The following is a 26,706-nucleotide window of genomic DNA, read 5'->3' as shown; positions in this document are numbered from 1 at the left end:
CTGTCCTGTCCTTCTAAGCCCTACTGAGACCCATGGCAGGGATGCTGCCCCTGTCATGGGCAGGGCCTTGGGGAGGCCACAGGTGGTCATCGTGGAGTGGGAGGCAGGGCCAGGCTGGAAAAGACCTCCAGGGCTGTGACAAACATAGACAGACCCCTCTCAGAGGAGGAGGGGCCTGGAGGTCCAAGTGAGTGCTGGCTGCTGGCATCTTGCTTTTATTCCCCAGTCGCAGGGGGTCAGAAAAGCCACCACCACAGGCCTATGAGCCCCCTCTGCCCACCTCCCTGGGCCTGCACCCCACACCATCGGTCTGTGCAGCAGATGGCGCTGACATTCTGATGCAGCAGCCATGGTGCTGCTGAGCCAGGGGCTGGGGCGTTAGTTTGCCTCCGGCAACCACTGAGAAACCACTGCCAGCCGGGAGGCAGTGTGCATGGCGAGTCTGAGGTTTGCAGTGCAGAGAAAGCATAGTAAAAAACGAGGAAGGGAATCCCTGTGTTATTTGTTGGTTCTCATCCAACGCACCTGAATAGCTCCTTTTATTCCAAGGTTAAGATTTTTCTTTTCTTTCTCTTACTCTAACCTAAGTCATAGAAGAGACAAGAGGGGGAGGCCCTCACGTATAAGCCAAGTTTCTCTCTTCCTTGCAGACCCAAAAGGAAGCAGAGGGAGCCATGCAGGCTGCCAGCACCACCATATCCAGCTGAAACAGGAACACCGCGGTGGTGGACACCTACAACACCGCAGACCCAGAAGAGCTCGAGACGGAGTACTGTTTCTTCGAAAGCAGAGTGGACAAGGAGAGAACTGTAATCTCTAACCTCTGGCCTTTCGTTTCGTACCGCATCAATACCCACAGCTGTAACCACGAGGCTGAGAAGCTGGGCTGCAGCGCCTCCAACTTTGTCTTTGAGAGAACCGTGCCTGCAGGTATGGCGTGATCCAGCTCGCACCATTCCCAACTCACTTACAGTCAAGGGGAGAAGGTTGTGGGTTACAGACATGGAGGCCGACACCTTAGTCTCAGTCATGTTTATTAAAGAACAGGTGATCATCTGCAGGCAGCCTGGTGGCCCAGCAGCCCGAGGGGTAGCGTTCTTTCACGGTGACACCTCTCCCCGCTCCCATTCTCTCCACGCAGAGAACCCAAGAGCAGGGAGCTCGAGTCAGGGTCAGTTCTTTCCCTTCTGGTTGGTTCACGTACATTCCCACGGCCCCTTACCCTCATTTGTGCGCAGCGGGTTTGCGGGGTCCCTGCTGAGTTCTCAGAGATGCAGCGGAGTCCCCAGTTAGCTGTCTCGATTAGCATGATCAGAGCAATCCTCCAGGTCAGCTCCTGGAGCAGCCTTTGGTCCTCCTTGTTTGGTCTTCACCTTCCCCTTGTAAGTTAGAAGCTGCCTGTGGCTCAGCCAGCCACCCACCCACCTTTAAGGATGGGTAACTGCCCCGTCCGCTTCCCTGTGGAGTTGGCAGGTATGCAGAGCACAGAGTGACTGCAGCCTGGGAGTGGGGCCTCCTGGGCACGGCTCTAGCACCTGTGTGGAGTTGCCAGCCTCCCTGGCCTCCATCTCCTCCCCTCCCAGGGGAGACGCAGCCCAGCTGATGTCTCAGAGCCTTTTGCAGCTGGAACTTGCAGAGACTTCTGCTCACCACTTGGAATCCTGGTTTAAGCAGCAAAAACAAGGGAGCCAGCACCCCAGCCTCACTGGCAGCTGGAGGAGTGGCTGATGGACCAGCTTCCCAGCAGCTTCCTGCAGGCGGGCTCATGGACGGTCCTTCGTGCCTGCACAGGAATCACATCTGCCGTGTGCGGAGCGGAGTGCGAGGGCCCGTGTCCAGGCCTGGCAGCCGGGGGCGGCTGCTCCTGCTCTCTCAGCACCGTTTCGATGCTGCTTGGCTTTGGGCACGCGGCCAGTCAGGAGGCGTTGACGCGGCGGCTGTCCGCAGTCCTGCGTGCTGCGTGTAGGGGGTACTCTTAGGTTAGCCCGGGGTTTCTTTGTCCCTCCCTGGGGACCAGAATCCAGCTTTATCACTTGTTTCAGTTGTTGCACAGAGGAAGCAGATGACGTTCCTGGACCGGTGACCTGGGAGCCAAGGTCTGAGAGCTCCATCTTTTTAAAGTGGCCAGAACCTGGGAATCCCTGTGGAGCGATTCTAATCTATGAGATAAAACGTGGACCACACTCGAGGTGAGACGGGGCAGTGGCCCGTGTCCAGGTGCGTTTCCGTCACAGGTGACAGCAGAAGTTAGGCTGTGACACGGAGCACCTCCTGGCCAGCTTAGGACCTTAAACAATAAAGTAAGGAGGCAAGTCCGTGAGAATTAGAGCCTTCTACCTGTTCCTCGCTCCTTGAGGGATTCTGAGTGTGCCAGGAGCTGGCTTATTCTCGCCCTCAAGGCACTCCTGTGTTGCAGAAAATGATTTTTCAGTCTGTATTACATTCGGCTTAATGATTTAGTCTTTCTGGAACTCTTTTTGATTAAAAAAATGACGTTTGGTTAACTTGGGTGTGCTGAGTTAGAGGGCTGCCACGGTGTAAGGCTTGGCTTTTCCCCCTTTACTGCAAATCGGGGTCACTGTTAGGTGGGAAGTTGCCTGGTCCTCACATGTTTGTGGGAAACTGACACATGTGTTTTATTTCCCCAGGATCAGCGGGGATGTGTGTCCAGACAGGAGCACAGGAAGTGTGCAGGGGCCAAGCTGAGCCGGCTCACCAGGGGAGCTACACGGCCCGGATCCAGGCCACCTCTCTCTCTGGCAATGGGTTGTGGACCAATCCTGTGTTCTATGTCCAGGCCAAAAGTAAGGCTTGTGGAGGCAGTAGCTGGAGAAACCGAAAACAAGTGGGGCCAGGACTGGGGAGGCCTGGGTCTTTGTGGCCCTCTGATTTTCTGATTTCTGTGGCCAGCTTTCAGAAGCCGGCACTTCATCTGAGAGCCCAGGTTGGGGACCTGTGGTGCTTGGAGTCCCACACCTTATCTGATGGGCTAGGAGAGGGTCTGAGCCCCTCTTTCGATGGAGTCAGCAAGGGGCCTTTGCTCTCAACTTGGTTTATGTCTAAAGCATTTTACACAGCACTGCATTCAACATTCTGCCTCCTGCCTTGTCAGGGATGCTGACTGGGGCTCAGGCTCAGGGCTTAGAATCCCACGGTGGGGTGGAGACCTGGGAGGCACCTCCATCTGGTCCCGCTGCTCTGGGCCAAGAGTCACTGTGACAGCACCCCAGGCTGAGGCATGGTCCCCTTCACTGCTCCTTGGTAGAACACAGGTACACATTTAAAGCAGCAACACACGTTGAAAACACAGTGCTCAGCGCTTGCCACAGAGACCGGGCCATGTGAGTTTATGCTCAAACTATTGCCAAGACAGAGTTCTTTGTACATCCTTGAAGCTTATGTTATACCTAATAGTTTGTACGTCTTAACCTCCTCCCCCTACATTGCCTCCCTCCCTCCCCCCACTGGGAACCACTAGAGAAATTTATTTTTGAGTATGGTGTTAGGTGGGGCTTCAAGTTCATTGTCACCTGATAATCACATGAGCCTGGGTCTAGGTCCTGGTTCTCTATTTGTTCCTTTGGTCTATATTTAACCCTGCACCAATTTCACACCGCCCTTGGCTGAGACCCCCAGCTTCCCAACACAGGTGAGGTAGAGCACCGCACAGGCCAGGGGCAGGGGCTCAGGGCTGGAATGGCAGAAAATCTGAACTTATAGAGAGACGGGCCCAGGGTCAAGCTGGCTGAAGCCAGGAGCCCTGCCCCCGAACAGGTCTTGGGGGATCTGGCAGGGAGGGGAGGAGACCTCAGGAATCTCTGTGCTAAAGTTGGGTTTACCACCCTGGCTCTTCCTTTAGCCTTCTCTGTGCCATTTATTTTTCCATGCCTCAATTGGCCCATCTGTAAAATGGGAACTCTGTGTGAGGGACTCCATGGAGACCTGCGTCCCATTGCTGCCGACGACCACTGTGGGGCCTGGGCGAGCCTCCGCTCCCCTTTGGGGCTCCATTTCACCAGCCATAAGATGAGGGGTTTGGACGGGGCAGGCTTTAGGGATTCTCTCTTCAAGCTGCGATTCAGATAAGCCTCAACTTGAGCTCAGGAGATGTGGGTTCTGTGACCTTGGCCAAGGCCCTTCACCTTTCTGAGCTGCCTCAGTTTCCTCACCTGCAAACTGGGGACCACACAGGTCCCTACCTCAGAGGGTGGTCGTGCAGCTTTGAAACAATCCACGTAAAAGACAGATCCCATAGGAACTGCCCAAGAACTCCCAGTTCCTGTTAGTAGAGGGAGTTAGTGCAGAGCTCAGGAGTCAGGCAGCCTGGGCTGGGATTCAGAATCCGCCAGGTGAGGACATCCCTGGAAGAGCTACTGTTCTCGCTGGGCCTCAGTTTCCTCAGCTGTAGATTGGGGATGATAACAGTTCCCTAGGACTGATTACAGGCTATGAGGATGAAAGACAGAACCATGTGGGACGCCTGGCACGGTGCCTGGCCCGCAGCAGGCACCCAAAATGTGCCAAAGGTGAGGCTGAAGATGCGGGTGGTGAGAAAACAGCTCCAGGCAGATGCATCAAAGCCCTTTGACCCCCAGCCCTCTACATGGACATTCCCGTCTGGCGTGGGTCCCTTTGCTCTCTGGCTCTGATGTCCTCATCTCAGCCAGAAGGTTCAGGATCTTGTAGGGGCCACACACTCCTCAGTCCCGGGAGCCCCTAAATCCTGCAGTTATTGGCCCCCCGTTTCAAGCCGCAGCAGTGCTGTGGGCCTCAGGCGATAACCTGCTTCTTGACCAAAAGTGGGGGGAGGGGAACTGGGGAACCCTCTGACCACCCTCCTTGATCCCTGTCATCCTTAGGGCCAAGGAACTTAGAGCACCCGGGGAGAAGGCCGGATTTGGTGTTGGAATAGGAAAGCTTGGATCTGTTGCAGACTAGCTGAGTGCTTCCAGGGGCCTCAGCATCCTCGTCTCTGAAGTGGGGAAATGCTGCCCTCCGGCTTGGGGATTAGAGAATTCTGGGAAAGGGCCCGGCTCACGGTAGGTGCTTAAGTCGTGTCGGCATCTCCACTCCCCTAGTGGGTGAGAAAGGGGAGTCTGCTCATGTCCAGAGCTCTGCGTGGTGTGTGTGCCCGCTGGCACTGGGGGTGTGGGGGAGGGCCAGCTGCCAGCCTGAGGCCGGTTTGAAGGAACATCACGGTATCAGGAGCTGAAACTCTGGCCCCGAGCTCTGCCTTCAGAGCCGCTTGCGTGGGTCAGAATCCCTGCAGAATAGCTGAGCAGTGACCCTGGAAACCAGGGACATGAGCTGCCCCATTGCCCCCTCACCTTGCAGGCAGTGCACATGGTGGACATAGTTGTCCTGGTCATCACAGTTTAGATTGTGCCTGTCACAGCTCACCATCAGGATGGCTTTACCCACCAGGCCCCCAGACCCACTGCTGCTGCCAATGGCAAAGCAGAGCTGGTGGTGGGGTCCCAGAACAGACCAGCACCTCCGTCGCCCGTGTCCCCCTGGCCAGCCTCCAAACCCCATCTCTTCATCTTCACCCCACCCTCTGAGGACAGGTCCACTCCTGCTCAAGAAATGGAAATGGCTCCCTAGTGCCCACACCGTCAAGTCTAACTACATGGCTGTCTTTCATGGATGTCCGTGTTATGTCTCCAGCCAGCATCCTCTTTCCCTAGGCAGCTTCCTGACTGTAAGATCCATTCCTCCCTCCAGGTGTTGGCCCCTGCCGTCCCCGCACCTGGAATGTTGTCCTTCTGGCATCGCTCTGGAGCCCAGCTCAAGTGGACATAAGTAAGTCCTTCTTGCTCACAAGCCCATCTTGACCCTTCTTCTCTGAGCTCCCAGTGCATTAAGTGCCACCACAGTCCAGCCCAAAGCTCTTAGTTTCATCCTTGGTAGATTTCCCTTTTCACCAAGTTTAGGGGCTTGACATACTACTGCTCAGCCACTGCCTGTTTTTCTAAGTGAAGTTTTATTGGGACACTGTCACATCCCTTTGTTTCTGTGTTGCCTGCAGCTCTCTCATCCCACAGTGGCAGAACCAAGTACCTGCAGCGGAGACAGCATGGCTCCAAAGCCTCAAACAGTCACTAGCTTGCTCTTGGAGAAATATTTGCTGACCCCCAGTCTAGACTGAAAATCCAGAAGGACTTTTCCATTCAAAGGAAGGTTTGGGCACCTGTGTGCTTGAAAATTCTTGATGATTTTTCTCCCAGTGGAAGACCCCCAGCCATGCCTGGTTCCTCTTTGGCCCCCCCGACCTCGGCATCAGCTGGGAGGCAGGGGGACACCTGAGGGGCCTCATCCCTCTTAACCCAGCCTGGAGCAGCTCCAAGCCCCATCCCCTTTTCTGGGCCCAGCCAGAGATCCCCTGCCTTGTCCACAAAGCCCCTGTCCTGCTTGACTTCACAGTTCAGGTCACAGTCCAGGGCTGTGTCTGCAAGGGGAAGGCAGAGGGTAAGTCACCACGGGGTTCCCAGGAACCCAACACAGGCCCATGGCCTCCACCTTCTAACCTGTCTTAGGACCCACCTGGGGCCAGGCAGACAAGTCATTTCCAAGAAGACACTGCCCAGAGGTGGGAGCATCTGGAGCCCCCCACCCTGGGCTAGGGGCACAGGGGCCTTGGGGAGGAAGAAGGGTCAGAGCAAAGGTCAACTGCTGCCCCCTCCAGGAAGCCTTCCATGAACTCTCTTCTGCATCGCTACAGCCCTCGCTGTCTAGGTGCGCCCTGTACGGAGCCCGGGTCACCCTGGACGCCCTTGGTCTGTGTGGAGCTGCTTCATCTCCTTGGGATGGGGCAGTGAGCCTGGACTCTGGTGTCAGTCGTGGATGTGAATCTGGGCTGGCGCCTGCTGGCTGTGTGGCTTCTCTGAGCCTCAGCTTCTTCCCAGTTCCCAAACCTCTTCCCACCTTCTTGACCTTTCTCCCTAGAAACGTGGGGAGATTTTATAATACCGATGAAACATTCAAGGGGGAGAGAGAGACTCTTGAGAGAAGACCCCCAGCCCCCAGTATAGAGAATTTGAAATGATTTTTAATCATGTGAAATGACACCTGATCACCATGCAACAGGGCATGAATCTCACAAACAGAACATGAGGCAAAAGAAGTCCAGCCCCAAAGGACGTGTGTAATATGATTCCATCCATAGAAAATTCAAATATAGACCAAAGTAGACTGTATGATTTGGGTGTACATATTCAGATGATAAAACCATAGAGAAAAGCATGAAATTCTCATCACAAGATAGCGGTTACCTCTGCGGGAGGGAGGGGCTGTGGTCAGAGGGGAACTTGGGGGCAGGGTGTGCTTTGGGGAGCTGGTCACATTCCATGTTGTTTCTTGACCTTGCTCAAGTGTTTGCTTTGCATCTATTCATTAATAGATACACACACATAAAATAAAGCTTTGTGCACCTTTCTGTATGTGTATTTTCTTTTTTTTATCAAAAAATTGTAATTGAAGTATAACCAGTTTACAGTGTTGTCAGTTTCTGGTGCACAGCCTAGTGTTTCAGTCATACATGTACATACGTATATTCCTTTTCATGTTTTTTCATTATAGGTTACTACAAAATATTGAATATAGTTCCCTGTGCTGTACAGTAGAAATTTGTTTTTTCTGTATGTGTATTTTCCAGTGAGTGAGGATGTGTTTGTGTTCTGGGAGGGGGAGGCAGAGAGATTCCCAACCTCAATCCTAATGAAAGGATGGCAAGTTAAAGCAACTGTGAGAATCTGACCTCTCAGATTGTCCAAACTGGAAAAGGTTGACAATGTATAGTGTTGGCAAGACACTCTTACCAACTGCTGTTGGTGGGTGTGTAAAGTTGTACGGTCTTTTTTGAAGAGCCATTTGGCAGTATCTACCAGGATTTTAAATGTACGTCACCTATAACTCACTGGAATCTGCTTCTAAAAATGCTTCCTGCACACAGAAAACAAAACATGGCTCCCAAAGGGCACAGGGCGGGGAGGAATAAATTAGGAGTTTGGGATTAACAGATACACATGACTCTACATAAAATACAAACAACAAGGTCAAACTGTAGAGCACAGGGACCTATATTCAGCTTCTTGTAATGACATATAATGGGAAAAAATCTGAAGAGAAGTATGTATGTATTTGTATGTGTAACTGAATCACTTTGCTGTACATCTGAAACTGTTACCGAGTCCCAAACTCTGCTCGCTGCATGACAGGCCAATAAATCGAAAGACAAGGTGTTGGGGCAAAGAGTAGTGACTTTATTTGGAAAGCTGGCAGACCTAGAGGGTGGCAGACTAATTTCTTGGAGAACCATCCTCCCCCAGTCAAAGTACAAGCTCCTTGTATACAACAACAACAACAACAAAAAAGGGCGGGGGTGTGGTTGGCTGTTGCAAACTTCTTGCTGTAGGAATTGTTTGTTTCTGCAGCTGTCCACATGGGTCAGGCCATGGTGCTCCTGCAAAACCTCCAACAAAACTAATGTTATTTTCTCTTCTGCAGCTTGTTACTTTTATAGGAGTGCAGAAGTGTTACCATCCTTAAAGGTCAGAGCCTTGAGAACAGGCTCTCCTGTCTATTTCAGGCTACAGGCAACATTGTCTCACAAAAGGAGCACAGCTGGCAAGACCAAGCCTGGAGAACAGGGCACAGGGTTAAAGGAAAAGGAACAAATCTAAGGTGGACTCAGGTTTGTTCTTTCCTATTTCATCACCAGTATTTGCTATCGTCACTGTTTTTTAAACTGCATATGAAAGGATGCTCAACTTCACTAGTTATTAGAGAAATGCAAATCCAACAATGTATTGAAAAATCCAAAGTAATCAAAAGCAGAGCTTAGGACAGTGAACCCTCTGTGCCCATCTGCTGCAGGGATCACGAGCTCCTGCCACTCTTGTTGGACAGATGCTCAACATCCCTGCCCCTAAGCAATTCTGGGTTGGGGGGTAATTAGGTTTATTTATTTTAATGGAGATACTGGGGACTGAAGCCAGGACCTTGTGCAGGCTAGGCACGCGCTCTAACACTGAGCTGTACCCTCTCCCCCTCCCCAAGCTTTTCTGACGCACATCCAAGACACCATTTCAGCTCTGAGTACTTAAATGATTCATACTCACTTAACTATATTAAATTACTAATTACCCCAATGAGCAGGCCCTAAACGCAAACAAAATTGGCCATGAGTCTTCTGGCCACACAGATGTGCATCCCCACCCTGGTCACCTTTCATGTGGACTCTTGGCAAGATATTCTGGAAGGAGACTGTATATGGCAGGTCACATACTCCTCAAGATTAGAACAAAGAGAGAGAAGGTCGCATTAGGAAGTTTATCTCACAGCAAAAATGGACAAATCAGTGCTGAAAACAAGGCACATCTTTGTCATTTAACTTAAAATTAATGGAGTCTCGGGGCCAGTGGAAATGTTCTGTCTGCTGTCCTCCGAGGTACTGCCAGCCACGGGTGATGATCAAATCCTTGGAATGTGGCTGAGGAACTGAATTTTCAGTTTACTTTTGACTAATTTTAATGTGGACACACACGAACCCAGCCTTGAACATGGCCTTTGCTTTCCAGCATTTACGGTCTGACAGCCCTCCCTGCACACCAGAAAGAAGGCACTTCCTGTGCAAAAAGGGCGGGAGGCAGCAGGAAGGGGTGGCACCAGTGTCCCCAGAGCCCAAAGTTCCGAGCAGTGGCCCTGAGCGTGCTGCTGGATCACCAGGTCCTTCAGAGCTGACGACACCCTGCACCACGCACGGCCCAGCCACTCTCCAGGAGAACGCACTGCGGAGAGAAAGTTTACTTCCAGCTTCACAGGGGCGACAGAACTCCCAGAGCCCCACCGTGCACCCAAAGGTGGTCAAGCACAGGGTGCCCTTCCCGAATCCGGGGCCCGCAAACGAGGGCTACCCCGACGGCAGTGCCTTCACCTCAGGGCAGAGGACGAGCAGGAGTTCCCACACCTCCTACTCTCCACCCACCCTGAAACTGTAATAAAGTAGGTTATTAAACAGAGAAGTGGGCATCAGAGGGTCACAGCATACTGACTGCTAAGAGTTTCCCTTGAGCTCCCCCAAGGTGACAGCAAAGCTAAGACCAAGAGGAGGGAGAGAAGGCTTTCTGTCCCCAACAGGTGAGGGTCCCGTTGCCACCTAACAGACACCCAACGCAGCAGCCAGCCAGCCAGCCCCAGCTCCACCAGAACCCTCTGGAGGGAGGCTGACCCCCCTGCTCCTGGTCACCTGTGCCCAAATCCTGTGTGCAGAATACATGTGACAGGCGCTCTGGGCCAGCATGCACAGGACCTGCTCCTGGGCCTCCTGCACTAGGAGAGTTGAGGGGGGAAACCCACTCAAGGAAGGAAAGCATCGGACTGTGAGGCGCACCTTGCAAACACAGGAAGGAGGGTGGTGTCCATGGGAGCCTATGCAGCTACGAAAAGGCTGAGGAACGTCACCACTTACCCATGTGCTGTGGTCTCCAGGACATATTTACTGTCAAGTGAGAAATGCAAAGTGGAGACAGGTGATTGGCCCGCCTGCACCAACAGTGGGCGGGAGGGCATTTGCAAGGTGACTGACCGCAAGAAAGTGGCCCGGCCAGTGGGTGGCATCATGGGGACAGAGCCACACAGACAGAGAGGGATCTCTAACGGTGGTAAAGCGCCTGCCCGCTGGCAATGCCACTCCAGATCCTGTCTAACGTTTATATTTTAATCAAAAACATGTTTCTTCATCTCTCAGGAAAACAACTGTGAGTTACATCTGCTTCGTTCTGTGTTTGCCTCTGGGGTGACCTGATGGGGCCCATCCCCAGCAGAGCCCAGGCCCCCCCTACCCGTCCCCACGTGACTCTCACCCTGACCAGGATCTGTGGTTGCTGCCTCTTGGCCAAATCAACAATGTCCTCTCCATTAAAATTAATATTTTCTAAACATCCATCGAAGTTTTTCCTTGAAATGTCACTGATTTTCCAGGTGCTAACATCCTTCCAAAGCTGATCTTAGAAAAATGACATCAATATATTCTCTAGTGATTTTCTGATAATTTGCTTGAAAAGGTCATGATTCACATGTCCAGCAGTAAGAGTCAGAGGTAGCTCTGTTCTGCGTAATTACGTATTGTGGTGCTAGTTTTAAGTGAAATTCTGAGACGCAGATCCTGCCTCAGTTCACACACAGCTGCTGCCCCCACATGAGAGCGCAGCATCTCTAGTTAGGGGCACTGGGGCGACAGCTGCAGGGCGGCCAGGCCTGGGGGCCCTGGAGCAGCACACGGACCCCTCCTCCTTGTCACACCTGCCTGGGCTCCTCCAGAGCCGGGGAAGCTGCATCCCTGGGGAGGACCGTGTGCAGTGCTGGCAGGGTGGGGGTGAGGACCCAGTCCCCGGGCCTCAGGGCAGCTCAGGATGCAGCCCCCCACCCAGTTCCCTGCAGGACCAGGGGACAGGCTCAGCCATCCTGCCCGGCCCCCATCCTGCTCTGCTCTCCCCAGGGTGGTCCATCCTTCGTGTCCCAAGGACCCCCCCCATCTGTAAGGTCATGTATCAGACCAACTGTCAGATCTGGCTGTGGCCGGACTTGGGGGAAGGGAGGGGACACCCATCTTCACATCCCTGGAATAGGATGCTTTGATCTGCACAAAAATCATCTTGTGTGAAAACCTGAAATGATTTTCTAGCTTATATACATCTCTGGATGGAATACACATCCATGTGTGTATAAAATACGATCTTGCCTTTGCCAGTACACAGAGCAGTAAGATCACAGATGATCAAAACAGGACAAGACTTACCCGTTGTTATGGGGATCTGCCAAGTCCATTCATACCGAACGAACATTGGAAAACTTTTTTAGCTTGTTTTCATATATAGTTCATAAACTTGAAACGGCTTACAAGAATGGCATTAGAACATTGTATCTTACTGCAGTTTAGGTGTATGTGAGTAAGGGGTAAATGTCAGGTATTTTTAAAATGTGCTTGAATGTGCTGAATCCATGATTTGTTTGACTCTGTAACATCTGCATCTACAAGAATGCACTGCTGAGACCCAGGGGCTCAGGGACAGGCAGAGGCTCCCAAGCCTGGGTGGAGACACCTGTCCTCTGTGCCCCCTCCCCACTGCCAGAACCAGCACAGCAGTGCCCCGGCCACCGGGCTGCAAAGTGCAGTGACTCACCTTCAGGACGATGCACACAGGACTCAGGTACAAGGAAAGGCCTTCTTTATGGGGGTCTTCCTTCTACCTGGGCCCCCTTGCACTTGGGTAGGCAGGGCCCACTCCATGGGGTCATCCCTCCCCGGCCCACCGCACCCTCGTCTACCACCGTCCCCACCGCCAGGAAGCTCCGCACCTCGGGGTCCAGGTCCAGGCGGCTCAGGCCTGTCAGTGCCCGGAACTGCCTGGATGCCTGTCCACGGTCGGGTTCACGCGCTGCTGGGTGTGTTCAAAGAGGACCAAGTGCCAGTGCTAGTCATCAGCAGCCTGCCCAGGGGGACGCCGTCGGGGCCGGACAGGGAGGGGGCTCAGTATCGCCTGAGCACAGGGAAAGGGGCCATTGGCTCCCGGCCCCAGCCAAGCTTTCAGCCCCCAGAGCCCAGGCCGCCGCATTGGCCCGGGCCAGGCCGCGTGCATCCCTGCAGCTCCAGCCTCGGCCTCTCTGCTTTGTTTCAAAACCTCATCTGTTCTCCTGGGGAACACCCTCTTGGCTTTGTGCCCTGATCAGTGCTGCTGCTCCAGCCCCGAGGTTAGGGTAGCGAAGCCAGGGGATGTGGCCGGGCCCGTAGGCACTTCCTATGGTCACAATGTGGGGCATGAGTTTGTGCTACTGAATTCCGTGGGGACAGCCTGGGGGCGCTGCTGACACCCCACAACGCACGGGATGCCCCCACAGGGAGCCCGCTGGTCCGAAACGTCAGCAGTGCCCGGACAGAATCCCCACTCGAGGGTATAAGGAGCCCCGCCGGGCCTCATGCCGCAGCTCGTCCGTGTTAACAGTCTGGCGCGGAAACAGATGTGTATGCGGAGGCCCTCGTCCGCAGTGACTGCTGAAAGGCCGGGGACAAAAGCCCCTCGGCAGAGATCACACGCAGGGACTGGACCGTTGGTCCCCGGTGGGCCACTCTACCCGAGCTGAGGAGGAGAGAGTCGGCCTCTCGCCGGTTCCAGGCTGAGGCACGGCCGCCTCTTCCCTCTCTGCGGAAGAGGGTCCTGCCACTCCGCGTTATTTTGAATTTCAAAGAAATGATGTCTTTTAATGGACTCCTGGCATTTTGAGCAAATCTGTAAAGCAGGGAAATTTTTCCAACAAAATCAATCACCTCAGATCCTGCAGAAAAGATAAAAGTGGTTCTAAGTTGTTAGCCTGCTGCTCATCAATGTGTTTAAGTGTGTGGAGCCGTGCAGACGCAGAGACACACACACGCGCACACACACAGATGCACCGTGTGCACACAAGCACGCACGACACTACACACAGATGCAGTGTGCACGTAGGCACACACATGCACACACACATCAACAGTACATTTCCCACCTCCTCATCAGATGACAAACGCTCTCCCCAGCAGGGCTTGAGAGACCTAACGATTGTTTTCACCCACGCACGCACTCTTGAGAACTCCGGTCTGAGTGGCTGGCCACCTCGCCCTGTGGCCATGTCGTCCCCAGGCGCTCTCGGCATCTAGCTGCTTCTGCATCTTCCTTAGACACGCTCTATGGCCACTGGTGACCTGACATCGCAGACTCCTGCACAGGACCCCTCTAAAGAACTATTTTGATGGTCCCACAGAGACGCCTCTCTCACCGCAGGGACCACCTGGGGTAACACTGAGATAAACACTCCATCTCTCCCACGGGCCCGACCCCACTTGCCCACAGCCTAGGCCGCCCGGCCCCAGGCCTCCTCTACCCTCGTCGGGCCCCTGCACTCACTTCCTCTGTAAGAAATGGGTCAAACTCCTCTGAAGGCCACTGGGAAGCTACCGGGTCCTGCTCACAGTGCCCACTTAAGGAGGGGAGAAGGGATCCTGGAAAAGCCCCTAAACTAGGAAGGACCCTCAGCCTCCCCGGAGAAGCCCAGGTGTGCAGATGCCGGATGGAGGTGGTCTGGTGGGGGCGGAGATGCTGAGAGCCAGCACATCACCCCTGGGAGTCCTCACGGGGGCAGGAGCCTGAGGGCCTGACCCCCCTCCAAGCTCCGTATATCACCCTGGGGCTCCCCGCCCCACACATCCAAACCCGTCTGCTCCTGATCCGCAGGATGGGGTGGCAGGCGGGCATGTACCTAGTGGGGTAACTTCTTCTAAGACAAAGTGATGGAATTATTGCTTCTCATACTGATTTCTGACAAAACCCACAATGCGGGCACTTCTGTACATGGAACGTGCTTTCAATGACACGTCGTATGTAAAATAAACCATTGATAACAACGCTTGCCCACCTTAGGAGGATTTCTTTTTGAAATTCATGCTTTAAATTCTCCATCTGGTTGATGTGCTTAAAAGTAATTTGTTTACCAGGTGCACAATGAGTGAATGGTTCATCTCCTATGAGGTATGTTCTCCCACAGGCCACTCCTTCTGAACAAGGGGGACCAGCAGGAAGCTCTGTGGAGTGACATGCAATGACCTGGGGCCAGAGGACGTGCCCCACCAGCATCTGGGATCCGCACCCACAGGCAACCTGCTTCAGATGAGTTTTCTCCAGAAGTGCAGACAAGTCCCCTCCAGGCACGTGTGTCCTCTCTGTCCCTGAAGGGACGTGCCTCTCCCCCAGCAGTGCTCGGAGAGCCTCGGACATGGTCACTCGGTGTCAGCCCCAGCCTTGGCACCGAGGGGGGCAGTGCCAGTAACCACGGAGGAAGGACAGTGAGCCCTGCATCCCTCCCACCCTCACCCTGAGCACAGAGGGGGGGCTTCCTAGAACAGAAGCTCCCGTGTAACAGAAATCCGAGGGCTGTTTTCATCCTAAAGGAGGAATTTCAGACATTGTGAAGCAACCGCCCTGCCATCTTGCTTTTGGTGTGAAGGCTGCAGACACAAGGCATGGGGGTTAGAAGGGCTCATATTGTAGGTTTTCCTTTCTCTTCCTTGAAACTTTCTCATTCACTTATTTGTCACACACTTTTTAGTATAGTTTACTTGGATTTTGTGTTTTATAAGCATATCTGATGTCCAAGGTGAAGACAGGGTGAGACGGGATGAAGGAGCCCCAGGGTCTGCCTGGGACCCGCTGACAAGGTGGGGGAGACCGTCCTCCTCACGGGTCTCCTGCAGTGAGGAGCACTCACCTGTGCACAGGATCAGACACACGCGCACACACGCGCACACGTGCACACACGGGAGAACTCGGGCAGCACACAAGTTTAATTATTTTGTTGTCCAGGGTTTCTAAGACCGATTCAAGGCTCTTCCAGGTCCCGTGGCTGGGAACTGCCCTCGTCCCCGGGGATGTGCCCGCCGGTCACTGGGGCAGTGGGAACACAGAGCTCGCTGGGCCCACCGTGGAGCCATCCACGCGGCAATCATCAGGCTGGGCTAGACCTTGCTGCCTGCCCCTGTCCCCGAGCAGAGCAGCGGCAGGTCCCCACCCGAGGCCGCCCGTAGAACGTGGGTCTACTCACTGCAGCAAGGCCGCCCTCGGCCCTTGTTTAACAACAGGAGGCCTCATGTCTGCGGGCACTGGCTCCAGGGCCAGCTCCGGCCCAGGCAGGGAAGGAGGTGGCTGGCCAGCATCCCCTCAGCTGTGCTTTGTCCGGCTGGATGTCCTCCCTCCCGCGTGGTTTTGTTTCCTGGTAGCACCCCTGGCGAAGGCACTGGTTGCAGGTTCAGGGATCCGTCTGCGGCTCCTGTGCGTGGTTCCTCCTCCCCACAGAACAAAGCCCTCATTTTCAAGTGGCTTCACAGCCGTGTGGACTGGCTGACTCATGGTCCCAGCTTCTCCCTTCAGAGAGCCTGCATGTAATCAGATAATCCCAACCTTGGGCGTCTGTCCCCCTCTGGTCTTAACCTCAGACCGGCATGGACGCAGGAGTGGGTGGCACCACTGCCCACCTGCTCCCCCCCAACCACACACCCATTGCTTCATCCATCTCCCCACTGACAGGTCAGGAGGGCCCCACCAGGGAAGTGCAGGTTGCCATGGGGATGGAGCAACTGCCATGGGGACACATGCTGGGAAGTTGCCACCAGCAATATGCCCTCGAGTATTCATGTATTAAGCTCAAAGCAGGTGACACTGAGCTGCAGGTGAAGGGCCGGTGCTGTGAGGGGTGTGAGAGGCTGGTGTAACCAACTGTGTACCTTCCTCTGTGTTTCACCTCAAACAACAGAAAAAGGTTGGGTGTCCAGGCATCAGACACTTCTGTGCAAAGGCCCTGTGGCCACCAGAGACATCCTGGCCCTGTCAAAGGTCTGAAGTTGGGTCCCTGTGGATGCCAGGTGTGCAGGGCAAGGACGTGAGGTGCACATAGAGATGACACTAAGAACCAGGGCCAGTCCCTCCATGGAGACATTGGCTGATGTGTTTGTGGGCTTGGCACATGGCAGGCTCCACCCAGCTGCAGTCTGAGGCCCCTGGGGGGCTGCCATGGTCACGTGGGTAGGTAGGGCAGGTGGGACTCAAACCAAGCTGAGAATAAAGAGCGGAGAGAATTGGGTGGATTAAAACTGAACTTGGAAGGAGGGATATCAGAGCTCGGGGCTGACTGGGTATGAGGTGCCCCGATTTAACTGAATCCGGCATCGGGAAGGCAGGTCTGCTTTCTGAGAGAGGACATCGGGTGGCCAATGGTCCTTGGAGATGATTCAGAGGGAGGGATGATCCAGTGCCCTGGAGCAGCCGGGGGTGGGAGCTGGTGTCCAAAGAGGCCTGTGTCAGAGGCATAGCTGGACACCAACGTGGAAAGGGACCTGTGGCCAGGAAAGGACTCTGTCACCCAAGGGACAGCAAGGAAGAAAACTACCAGCAGAGCCAGCGGCCAGCACCCTCCCGACCCCCGTGCAGTCGGCAGCTCTGGGCTCCGGCCACCCCCCGGCTCGTCCTCCGGTGGCGGGAGTCCATCTGCAGAGACCCCTTCCCCGGGGGTCCCCGCCTACTCCCCACTGCGGTCAGGGTGCCCTGTGTTCCCTATCCCCAAGGTCCCCAGTGACCATCCTTGTCACTCAACAAGGAGTGCTCCCTTAACGCCAGGAACCCAGGCAACATGAAACAAGAGACGGTGCCTCAGGGCAGGCGATCGTGTGAGGACAAGGCAGGGAGGAGGGGGCATGGAGATGAGTCTGCGGGGGTCCGTCTAGGGTCCAGGGTTTATCCCGATGGCAGGGGCAGGGCCTGGAGCCAGAGGGTGTGGGAGAGCGGGGCCTGTCCGGGGTGACTGGGCAGTGACCGGGATGGAGGTGCGGGCTGGGGTGGGGGGCTGCCCCCTGTCGTCCAGGTGGAGGAGTGGCTTGTCCTTGGACTACACAGGGGATGCGGGAGCAGGGGAGCAGGACACCGTGAACCGCCTGTTGGAGGCTGAGCTGAGCCTCTTCAAGGAGGAGCCATGAGAGGGCGTCTCTCATCACTGGGATCAAAGACAGCATCTCATGTCTCCCGGCTGCGGCTGCGGGGAGGGGTCATCTCCTGAGTTCTCCGCAGACCCTCCTGCTCCCCGTGACAGGTTCTCCTAATTTTAGAGGCTCAGTCAGGCTCCCTGGGGGTGGGTTGGGGGTGCCCTCAGCTCCAGCAGCTCTGGGAAATGCCTGGAGACAGGACCTTCCCGAGGGCACCACCTCTGAGCTCTGAGCGGGAGGGATGCATGGAGGTACAAGCTCAGGGGGCGTCTCGTGTCAAATGAGTGCCTTCAGAGACTTAGGGTGTCTTGGGGGGAAGTGCGGGGGGCACAAACCCCAGGAGGAAATTCCCGCAGCCAGGATGCCGGGAAAGGGCGTCCTCACCCACCTAAGTGGGGAGACAGCGGCGGCCTGGCAGGCCCTGCCTGGATGCTAAGCCCTGGGTGCCCCTGCGCCCCAGCATCTGACACCTGTCCTGCTACTGTCCACAGCCGGAAACCAACCTCCTGGACCCCGACGGGCTCACCCCCGTCCCAGCTCACACTCCCGACCTCACACTTCTGTACACCCTAGTGTCATCGCCTCCTCATTAGGGAAACAGACGCACCTCCCATGTCAAACCCCTGACACAGCGCTCCTCGGAGAGCAGGTCCTGAGCAGCGTCCGCACGGTCAGTGAGCAACCGGGAGCCGGTCTACGTCACCGACACCCAGGCCACGTCTGAGGACGTGGGGCTTCATGTGGGTGAGACCCCTGCCCTCTCCCCACTCGGGGTTTGTGAAGTGACAGGGTGTTCAGAGAGGGGGGGAGACAGAGAGGGAAGGAGAGACATGACAGAGAGAGACAGAGAGAGGGAGAGAGAGACAGAGACTGAGACAGAGACACAGAGACAGAGATGGGGCAGGGCCCAACCCAGCCTGACTGAGCGCAGACACTCAGGAGACCAAGGAGAACAGTCTGGATTCTGTCTCAGGTTTGCAGGAGCACGAAGGTGAGGTTAGGAAAGCCGTGCCCGCCCTCTGGGTGCCCCACGCGTGGCTGGATTCATGGTGGCGGCACCCTACACCTCCACGCACATCCTGATCTGGCCCTCTGGGGTCCAGGTGGTCGGCAGGAAGTGCAGGGACCTGACCTCCAGGGGCGGTCACAGTCGGTGCATGAAATCCTGCAAGGCAACAGGCTCCGGTCAGCTGGGCCTCTGCCCCCAGAGCCCTGAGCAGGATCCTTTCCCTTCTTTTGTCTTTCCTGACCCCTGTGTCCACCCCCAGAAAACCAGCAGCCCCGAAGAATAGACGTGAAAATCTTGAACCACCTCCCAGCCGGAGAGGCTTGCCTCACACACCCTCCTCCTGGTTCCCACAGGCTGGGGGGCCCCGTGCTCAGGGCCCCAGTGGGGGTGGGGTCCCATTTGCTCAGGGTCCCAGTGGGGCGGGGTTCCCTGTGCACCAAAGCACAGAAAGAAACAGACTGAGAGCCCCTCACCACCTCCCCCTCTCCCAGGTGAGGGAGTGGGAAATAGCCTCAGTTTGTAACTTATAATAGAAACAGTTACAATGTGCAGGATTAGAGGGGGCCTGGGAAGGTGACAGGGGTTAGGGAATACATTGAGGATGTGGAAGATGCCCCTGAAGAACACGATGACTCTCAAATGCGGTTTAAACATCATGTGGTGGCAAACAGGTTTCCAGTGAGAACGTATTTTTTTAATTGCAATAGAAATCAATAGCATTGATTACACAGGAAAAAATCTAAAGGTATTCTCAAGGGTAGTGTGTTCTGCAAAAGATTTTTAAAATTTTCTCAATCAGTTTACTGTGAATGTGGCCACGCTTTTCCCAGAGTGATAGCTGCTCAGCATCCGTGTGAAATGCTTCACAGGCCTGAGTTCATTTGTTCCCAAGCAGAGGAACAGGTTCATGTACTGTCTATTGGATACCTTTTCTGGTTCCCAAGCTTGGTGCCAGCATTTGAAAGGGCCTCACTGACTCGCAAGTCCAAACCTGCATCTGACACACAGGATGGGTCCCCAGATCCGAAGACGCAGACCCCCTGCAGGGCAGGTTGCTGGTTCCAGTTTCCAGAACGCCAGCCCAGGAGGACCCCGGACAGGGCCTAGTGGGAGGGGCAGCGTGTGTCCCGGGGCTGGGGGACGGATGGCACCACGTGCTGGGCAAACCCCCAGGTTCTCACTCCTCCAGCTGAGCCACGGTGAACGTTGAACATAACCCTGGCTGCTCATGTTGGGCCCCATTTCTGGAAACACCTCACAGTGTTTTCCCCAATTTCTTCTTGACTTACTTGTTTCTCCGCACTGAGTTTCAGCCTCTTCACCCCAATGTCAGCATGACTGACGACTTTCCTCTCATTTTCCTTCCTTCAGAAGCTAAGGGGCAGAAATTACCCCACAGAGACACTACAGGGACTGCTGACAGTTAGTGACAAGGCCCAGGTTTACCTCAGAGGGAAACCACCTCAAGTTGATGCAGAGATGCCAGGAGAGCCGTTTTCCTTTTTCTTCCACAGTGTCCCCGAGGGGGGATGTGAGCCTGGTCTGTGTTCTTGCTGAGGCTTTCTTGTTATTGTCATAAAGATGATCTCTTCACTCCAGACAGTGACGCAGCCCTGGGAGCAGGGTGGCCTCAGGTGCGGTCTCCGGGGTCCCTCCCGCCATCCCGAGACCCCTTGACCTCAGGAGGCGTCCTTCTGTCACCTCCTCCCCTGCCTGCTCCGAGCACACAGGGGGCCTGAATCTTCCTGTGCCGCTGTCCAGGGTCCTGACTCGTCCCCGAGCCCAGGGCACCAGGCCGGCCTTGGGTTTGCCTAACGTTTTCCTGCGGTGGAACCAGTGCCTGCAGTGTGTCATCAACACAATAGCCCAGGTTTTATTGTATTATTAGACCAGCAAGTGTCACTCTCTCAAGTTTCTATAGCAACCCTGTGCTCATGCCTGGGTCCTGTGCCCGTCCTGGGCTGCTCCACGGTTGGCGTGTGGGAGCCATGCTCAGGCTGATGGTGCACAGAGCACCTGCGTGCTGGAGGAGGCTGTGGACCTCAGACAGGGGTCTGAGACGCTGCGTTCCTAAGAAGCATCCAGTGGTGCCAGTGCCTCCAGCCCACAGACACAGTGCAGTGAGAGCCCCAAGTGTTTCGCACTGAGAGACTTCAGAACCCCAGTTTGCACACAGGCATCACTTGCAGGCTTGTCGAGGGGGCACGGCTGGCTGGGTCTGCCTGCCAGAGACCAGTTTAACCTGGGGCTCAGCCTGGGCCTCAGGTACTGAAAAGGCCAGGCGACCCTGCTGGGCCTTGCCTTAGACTTGGGCCCCCGCATCCTCTCCGCAAATAGCCCATCCCTAAAGCCACTGAAGATGCAGTGATTATGATGAGGTCCTGGCCTGCCTGGCAGGGCCAAAAGCTCCCCCAAACCATCGGAAATTAGACCAACTCTGAATTTCTTTCAAAAACGTTTAATTTTTGGTCAGAATTCAGGGCCTCTCTGATCCCCTTTGGCCGTGTCCGGTGTGTGCATTGTCTGTGTGAGCTCGGTCCCTTTTTTCTCATTCATCTACCTGGTCAGCATCTTGGGCTCAACTATTAAAAATTCAAGGAACTGTGACCCCAAATTGGTCACAGGAAACTTGGCTGATGTAAAAAGGCTGCCCTCCATCAGTGTGAGCCCTGCTTTCCTACAGAGAGGATGTCTTCGTATTTTTATTGACTCACTTCAGTGCTTTTAAAAATGCATCCCAAACGCCTTCATTGTGATCACATAAACTTTGTTTCAAACAAACAAAGACAAACAAGACTGGAATTTAACTGTTAAATTTGCACTGCAGATCTTGTAAAAATTAAATAAGGATTTATTTACAGATGCAGCCCAAACCCTCCAGCCCAACCCGAACAGTCCAGCTTTCTCTGTGTTATGAGGTCGTAGCTGCCTCCACGGGACACAATGCGAGGTACCCAACCCCTTCCTGGAGACGTCCTCCTCTCCCCATTTCATTCTCCTGCTTACACGTGGAAGACATCCAAGAAGCTTAAAGCTGTGCATGACGCACTAAAGTCTGGTGAATTCTGTTCTGAGTTCATACAGGCATGAAATTCTTGTAGGCAAAAATGTAAGTGTCTCTTGAATGGATGTGGCTTTTATGCTAAAACTTTAATTAATTTCCTTTCTATTCTTCTCAAATGTGTCTTCCTGGAATGTGACAGACAGGGCTTGCACAACAGGACCAGGATTTCAAGTGTTCACTGAATCCGAAATGGCTCACACCTCAAATTCATCAGTGTATGTGGGACCTTGGAATCAGAGCTCTAATGGTTCTTAAAAAGAGCAGGAGCTCCCAGCGCTTCTGCAGAAAGTACAGACTGGTCCTCAAGGGCACGACCTCCTGCGGTCTGTGTATGCTGGGGGTGGGGCTGGCCCCCCACTGGGCCTGGCCCGGCAGCTGCAGGGACCCCTGGGCAGGTGGAGCTGAAGGGAAGAGTCCTCTTTCTAACAGCTGGGAACCAAACCCAAAGTAAGCTCTGAGTAGATCCCTGTGCCTGAGTCCTCCCAGACATTCAGGTCCCTTTTCTGTCTGGAGCCTGGCTTTTGTGGGGGATGAGGTGGAAGGGGAGGGGGAGAGACAGAGCTGGGAGGGGAGGAAACAGGGGGCAGCAGAGGGGAGGTGCCCCGTGCCGCCCTCCCCTCCTGCCCGGCCGTCCAGAAGGGCCGGACTGGGCCCTGCAGAGCCTGACTGACGTGAGCCCATCCCTGCATCTCATTCTTCGCTCTGGACACTTCAGGCAACAAAACTAACCAGCTAACTCATTAAACTAGTGGGGTAAATAGATAATAGTTTTCCCGATGCAGCAGTGGCCCCACTCAAGGCTCAGGCGATTCTGAGGAAAGATTCCAGAGAGAACAGTGTGAAACGGCTGCCTGGACAAAACTGTGTCCCGAACTCTGGTTGTGAACAGCAGGTGCCGTGTGAGCCGCTGACTCTGTGAGCATCCTTGTCTCAGCAGAGAAAGCTGCACAAAGTGCCCGGGAGGACGAACTCCCTGGTCGCTGACCCCCACCTGGGGACCGGTCCTCCTCCACATGGCCCCTGCACACCTTCCAGGAGTCACTGAACTTGATGGACTTAACACTCAAGCGTCCAGGGCACTAGAAGCCTCTGAGGGCCGCACAGGTGCTGGTCACCAGTACCCCCTGCCCAGCGACTGTGAGGTCCCCCCTCTGCCCCGACCAGGCTCCCAGACCCTTCCAAACCACCCTTCACATACGTCCCATAAGATCACGTCTCCCTGGAGAGTCACTCTTCACCTGAAGCACAACAGCGGTCACTCAGGAAGGACCAATCCCACCTCTTCAGTGAGAGTGAGCGTCCCTGCTGACGCGGCCCCCGGCTCCGCGGCGTGCGGCCTCCTCTCTTCTCGCTCTGCCTGGTAGCCACAGGCGGCCCCAGAGCCAGTCAGCCATCAGGAGAGACGATAAGTGAAGCTCAAGCGACAGTTTTTCTTTCCTTTTTGTTTTCATCAGCCAGTCCCAGGAGCACGGTACCGATGGTGAACACCGAGGGCGTGGAAGCCTGGCCCAGGGCCGGCTGTGAGCCATCTTGCAGGTCCCCAGAGCAGGGGGCCCTGGACCAGGCTGCAGGCAGGCAAAGCTGCTGCCCCGGCACCTGCCCAAGGAGGAGGGTGGCCCGAGGCTCCGGGTCCTGGGATGAAGTCCACAGTGCACAGCAGACCCTGTGGGACCTCGTGACTTGATTAGGAAAACCCACCTCAGCGCGGGGATGCCAGTGCAAAACAGTACTTTAAAAAGTGGGAGATCTGCAAACATGCTGGCACAGCTAACCATAGATTATTTTCGTAAACAAGAGCGTTAATAGTTGGAGCAATGAAAGGAAACATTTTGGTTAATCAATACTGCCTTTCACAATTGCCCTCTGAAACAAATGCTTAGGGAAGGGCCGGGGTTCTAACAAAGTGTTGATTTACTTTAAAGGCAGCTAAATACAAACGATGGTGTCAGAAATGCCAAGATCAGGCTGTTTTGTTTTAAGGGAGTAAAATAGGATAATTCTAGTAATTATCAACCAGAGAGATTTTACTCTGTGACAGTGAAAATAGCTCTGGTTAAAAGAAAGTTGAAAAGAGGAAATGCCTCTAAATTAGAATATAAAATAGTAATTATAGCTTCACTGATGTTTTTAAGGATAGATTATTTCAGCACAACCTGCCAATGTCCTCTTTAAACATAAATGGGGGAGGGTGCAGCTCAGTGGTACAGTGCCTGCTTAGCGTGCATGAGGTCCCGGGTGCAATTCCCAGTATCTCCATTAAAACATAAAAATAGATAAACCAATTACCTCCCCTGCCGCCCCCCAAAAAACCAAGTTAAAAAATATATAAATAAAGCAAGGCAGCAAAAGACAGACAAATAAGACTATAAAAATGACAGCCTGCTGCACATTAGAGGACACAACCAGCAGAGTGAATAGGAATTTATGAAACGGGAGAAACTATTTGCAAATTGTATGTCTGATGGGGGGTTACTGTCCAGAGTATAGAACAAACTCACAATTCAGCAGCAGCAACAAAAACGACCCAGTGAGGGGCCCGAACAGACATTTCTCCAAAGACATACAAATGGCCAGATCACATGAAAAGATGCTGAACATCAGATAAAGATCGAAACCACCTCGAGATACCGCCTCTCACCCAAACCTTCGATGTCGGATGGTCTCGCTTTTCCCAGCCCCGCGCTCTGGCCCCTAAACTAGGCATTTTAAGCTGTTGTCAGAACCGAGCAGGGTTCGCAGATTCCGCAAAGACTGCTGCGATGGGCACATAATGGAACATGTGGACGTTGCATAGTTCTCTAATAGTCACCAAAGTCAAGCAAACAAAAACATCTGCCCCAAAGAAACGTGGCTCAGAGACACACGGTCACTGAACCCACTGAGGTCTCCACCCAAAGCTCACTAAGCAGCCAGGGTGCAGGACGCACCCTGCAGCCCCCGTGGGGCAACTTCATATTTCTGCCCAGGCCAGACATGGATTCTTCCATCCTGTCTTGGGAAACCTCAGATCCCAGGAGGAGCAGACGGGTGGACCCCCTGGTCCTGGGGATAACTGGGGACAAGGCAAACCTCCCACTGCCCCGCAGCACACGCCAACTACACATGACACGCACACTTTTAATGGAAACCACAGGGTTTCATTCCAATTTTGAGAGCACTATAAGGTTATTTCACTCTTAGGCACTTACTTAATTATGGCTGTGTCTTGCGTTTGAAAATGCATGAACACCTTGGCAAAGTGATTCTGATTTGAGCTCTGCAGCTGGTGGAGATGCCGCTCTGATGTGTGAGGATATGTGCACAGGAAGGGACCTAATGAGATGCCCTCCTCCTGCTGGTACTGCTTCCAGTTCCTGCCACTGTCGCTGGACATCAGGACATAGCTGGTCACCCAGTCGGAGCCCCCATACCTGCCCTGGGTGGCCACGGCCGTGACCTTCACCCTCTCTCCGAGGTCGGTCTGCAGCCACTGGTTCTTGGTGGACAGGAGTGGCATTTAGGCCCCAGCCCCTGGTCACAGAAGAAACAGGAGAGGAAGGGGCAGGGAGGAACATTAAGATGCATCTTCGAGGAGGTGACACGTGGCAGGGGTGACATGGGAACTCTCGGTACTTCCGGCTCAATTTTACTGCAAACCTGAAACTGTTCTAAAGATGTCTATTAATTTAAAAAAATAAATAAATTACATAGTGTCCAAAGGAGAACAGACTCAAATGAAAGTGAAAATGCAATAAAGGACATCAAAGAAAGGCAGAAACATCCAAGAGGATGAAGGTGACAAAGTGCGTTCGTCAGGGTCAGGAGGAGCAGCAGGAAGGGGAGGCAGGCACGGGGGAGCGGTGTCCGTGGAGTCAGAGCCGCAGAGCAGGCCTGACGCTTGAACTGCGACCCGAGGAACCTGTCCAGAACCAGAGACACCTCACCAGACAGTAAGGCACGCTACTCAAACCATGGCTAGAAATTCCAGAAATAAACCCAAACACAGGTGAAAATTCAGTCCAGGGCAAAGCAGACTCTCCAAGATCCGGGATGAAGATGGACATTCTAATAAATGGTCCTGAGACAGCTGGGCAGCCATTTGGAAAGAGACAAAACTAAACCCACATTTCACGCACACGCTGTACACAATCGCAAACTCCCACTGGGTCGGGGAGCTGAGTGGAAACATGAAATTACACAAATACCAGGAAAAATCCGGGAAGCTCCTCTTCAACACTGGTTCAGAAAAAGCCTTTTTATGACTCAACATCCAGAGGTGTTAAAGGGAAGACTGACACATTAGACTAATAGAATTTTTAAATGTATGACCAAAAAAGGAAAACAAAGACCAAAAAAAACCCCAGAACAGGTCAAAAGACAAACGGAGAGAAAACACCTTGCGACTCGTGTCAGTCGTATTGTGATGGAACGTCCGTGTGCTGGGGTGCGTGAGGCCGTAAAGGGAGGTCCCCAGGACACAGGGTCACAGGGAAGTGGTCCTGAAGGTGCAGCCAGAAGTGGACACATTCATGAGGGTCACCCCTGCTCCCCTGGGCAGGCTGTGAGGGCTGGGGGCTCCCGGGGCAGGACACACTCTTCACCCCACCCCAGAGGGCCTGCAGCCGGACTTCAGGGGGAAAGGGGGCTCGAGGCCACCTCCTTTCCCACGTGGACACGATGCAGCCATTGCAAGTGCAGGACACACGGCCCCATGGGCCCACCTCGGACAGGAAGTTCTAGGTGCCGCCGGTCCATCTCCCTCAGCAGCAAGCCCTCCCTGGGCAGGACGATCAAACAGAGCTTTTATCACTGTTGCCCTCCATCCCAGGAAATTTGCCACAAATTCAGACACTGCCAGCCTGACTCTCCTCCCATCCATGTCTCCGGGCCTGGGGTCTGCACCCCCATAGAATGCTGAGCCCCCAGCACTTGCAGATGCCTTCAGAGCTCCCCAGATTCCCATCTGGACAGGCCGGACGGGTCTGAGCCCGGGGATCCCGGCCCGACAGTCAGCATGTGCTCCAGACACGGCGGGTGTGGGAGCTGTGGTGCCGGGTCACATGTCTGCATATGTATGCAGATATGTGCAATGCGTGC

General features: G+C 54.3%; 1 protein-coding gene across 2 annotated transcripts in view; it reads left to right on the top strand.

Moving 5' to 3' along the window:
• LOC106730681 (dual specificity tyrosine-phosphorylation-regulated kinase 1A-like) overlaps positions 1-5,804 on the top strand; it is a 58,286-nt gene extending 52,482 nt beyond the window's left edge. For both annotated transcript variants that reach the window (XR_004316730.1, XR_004316731.1), the window contains exons 12-16: positions 651-930; positions 2,043-2,189; positions 2,649-2,804; positions 4,860-5,039; positions 5,725-5,804. The gene's annotated coding sequence lies outside the window, so the exon portion shown is untranslated. The remainder of the gene's footprint in view (positions 1-650; positions 931-2,042; positions 2,190-2,648; positions 2,805-4,859; positions 5,040-5,724) is intronic.
• The last annotated feature ends 20,902 nt before the right edge of the window (positions 5,805-26,706 follow it).

Source organism: Camelus ferus, chromosome 32 (assembly GCF_009834535.1).
Source record: "Camelus ferus isolate YT-003-E chromosome 32, BCGSAC_Cfer_1.0, whole genome shotgun sequence".
Lineage (NCBI taxonomy): Eukaryota > Metazoa > Chordata > Mammalia > Artiodactyla > Camelidae > Camelus > Camelus ferus.
Note: the sequence above shows the minus strand (reverse complement) of the source record. Positions and strands in the feature narration are given on the sequence as shown.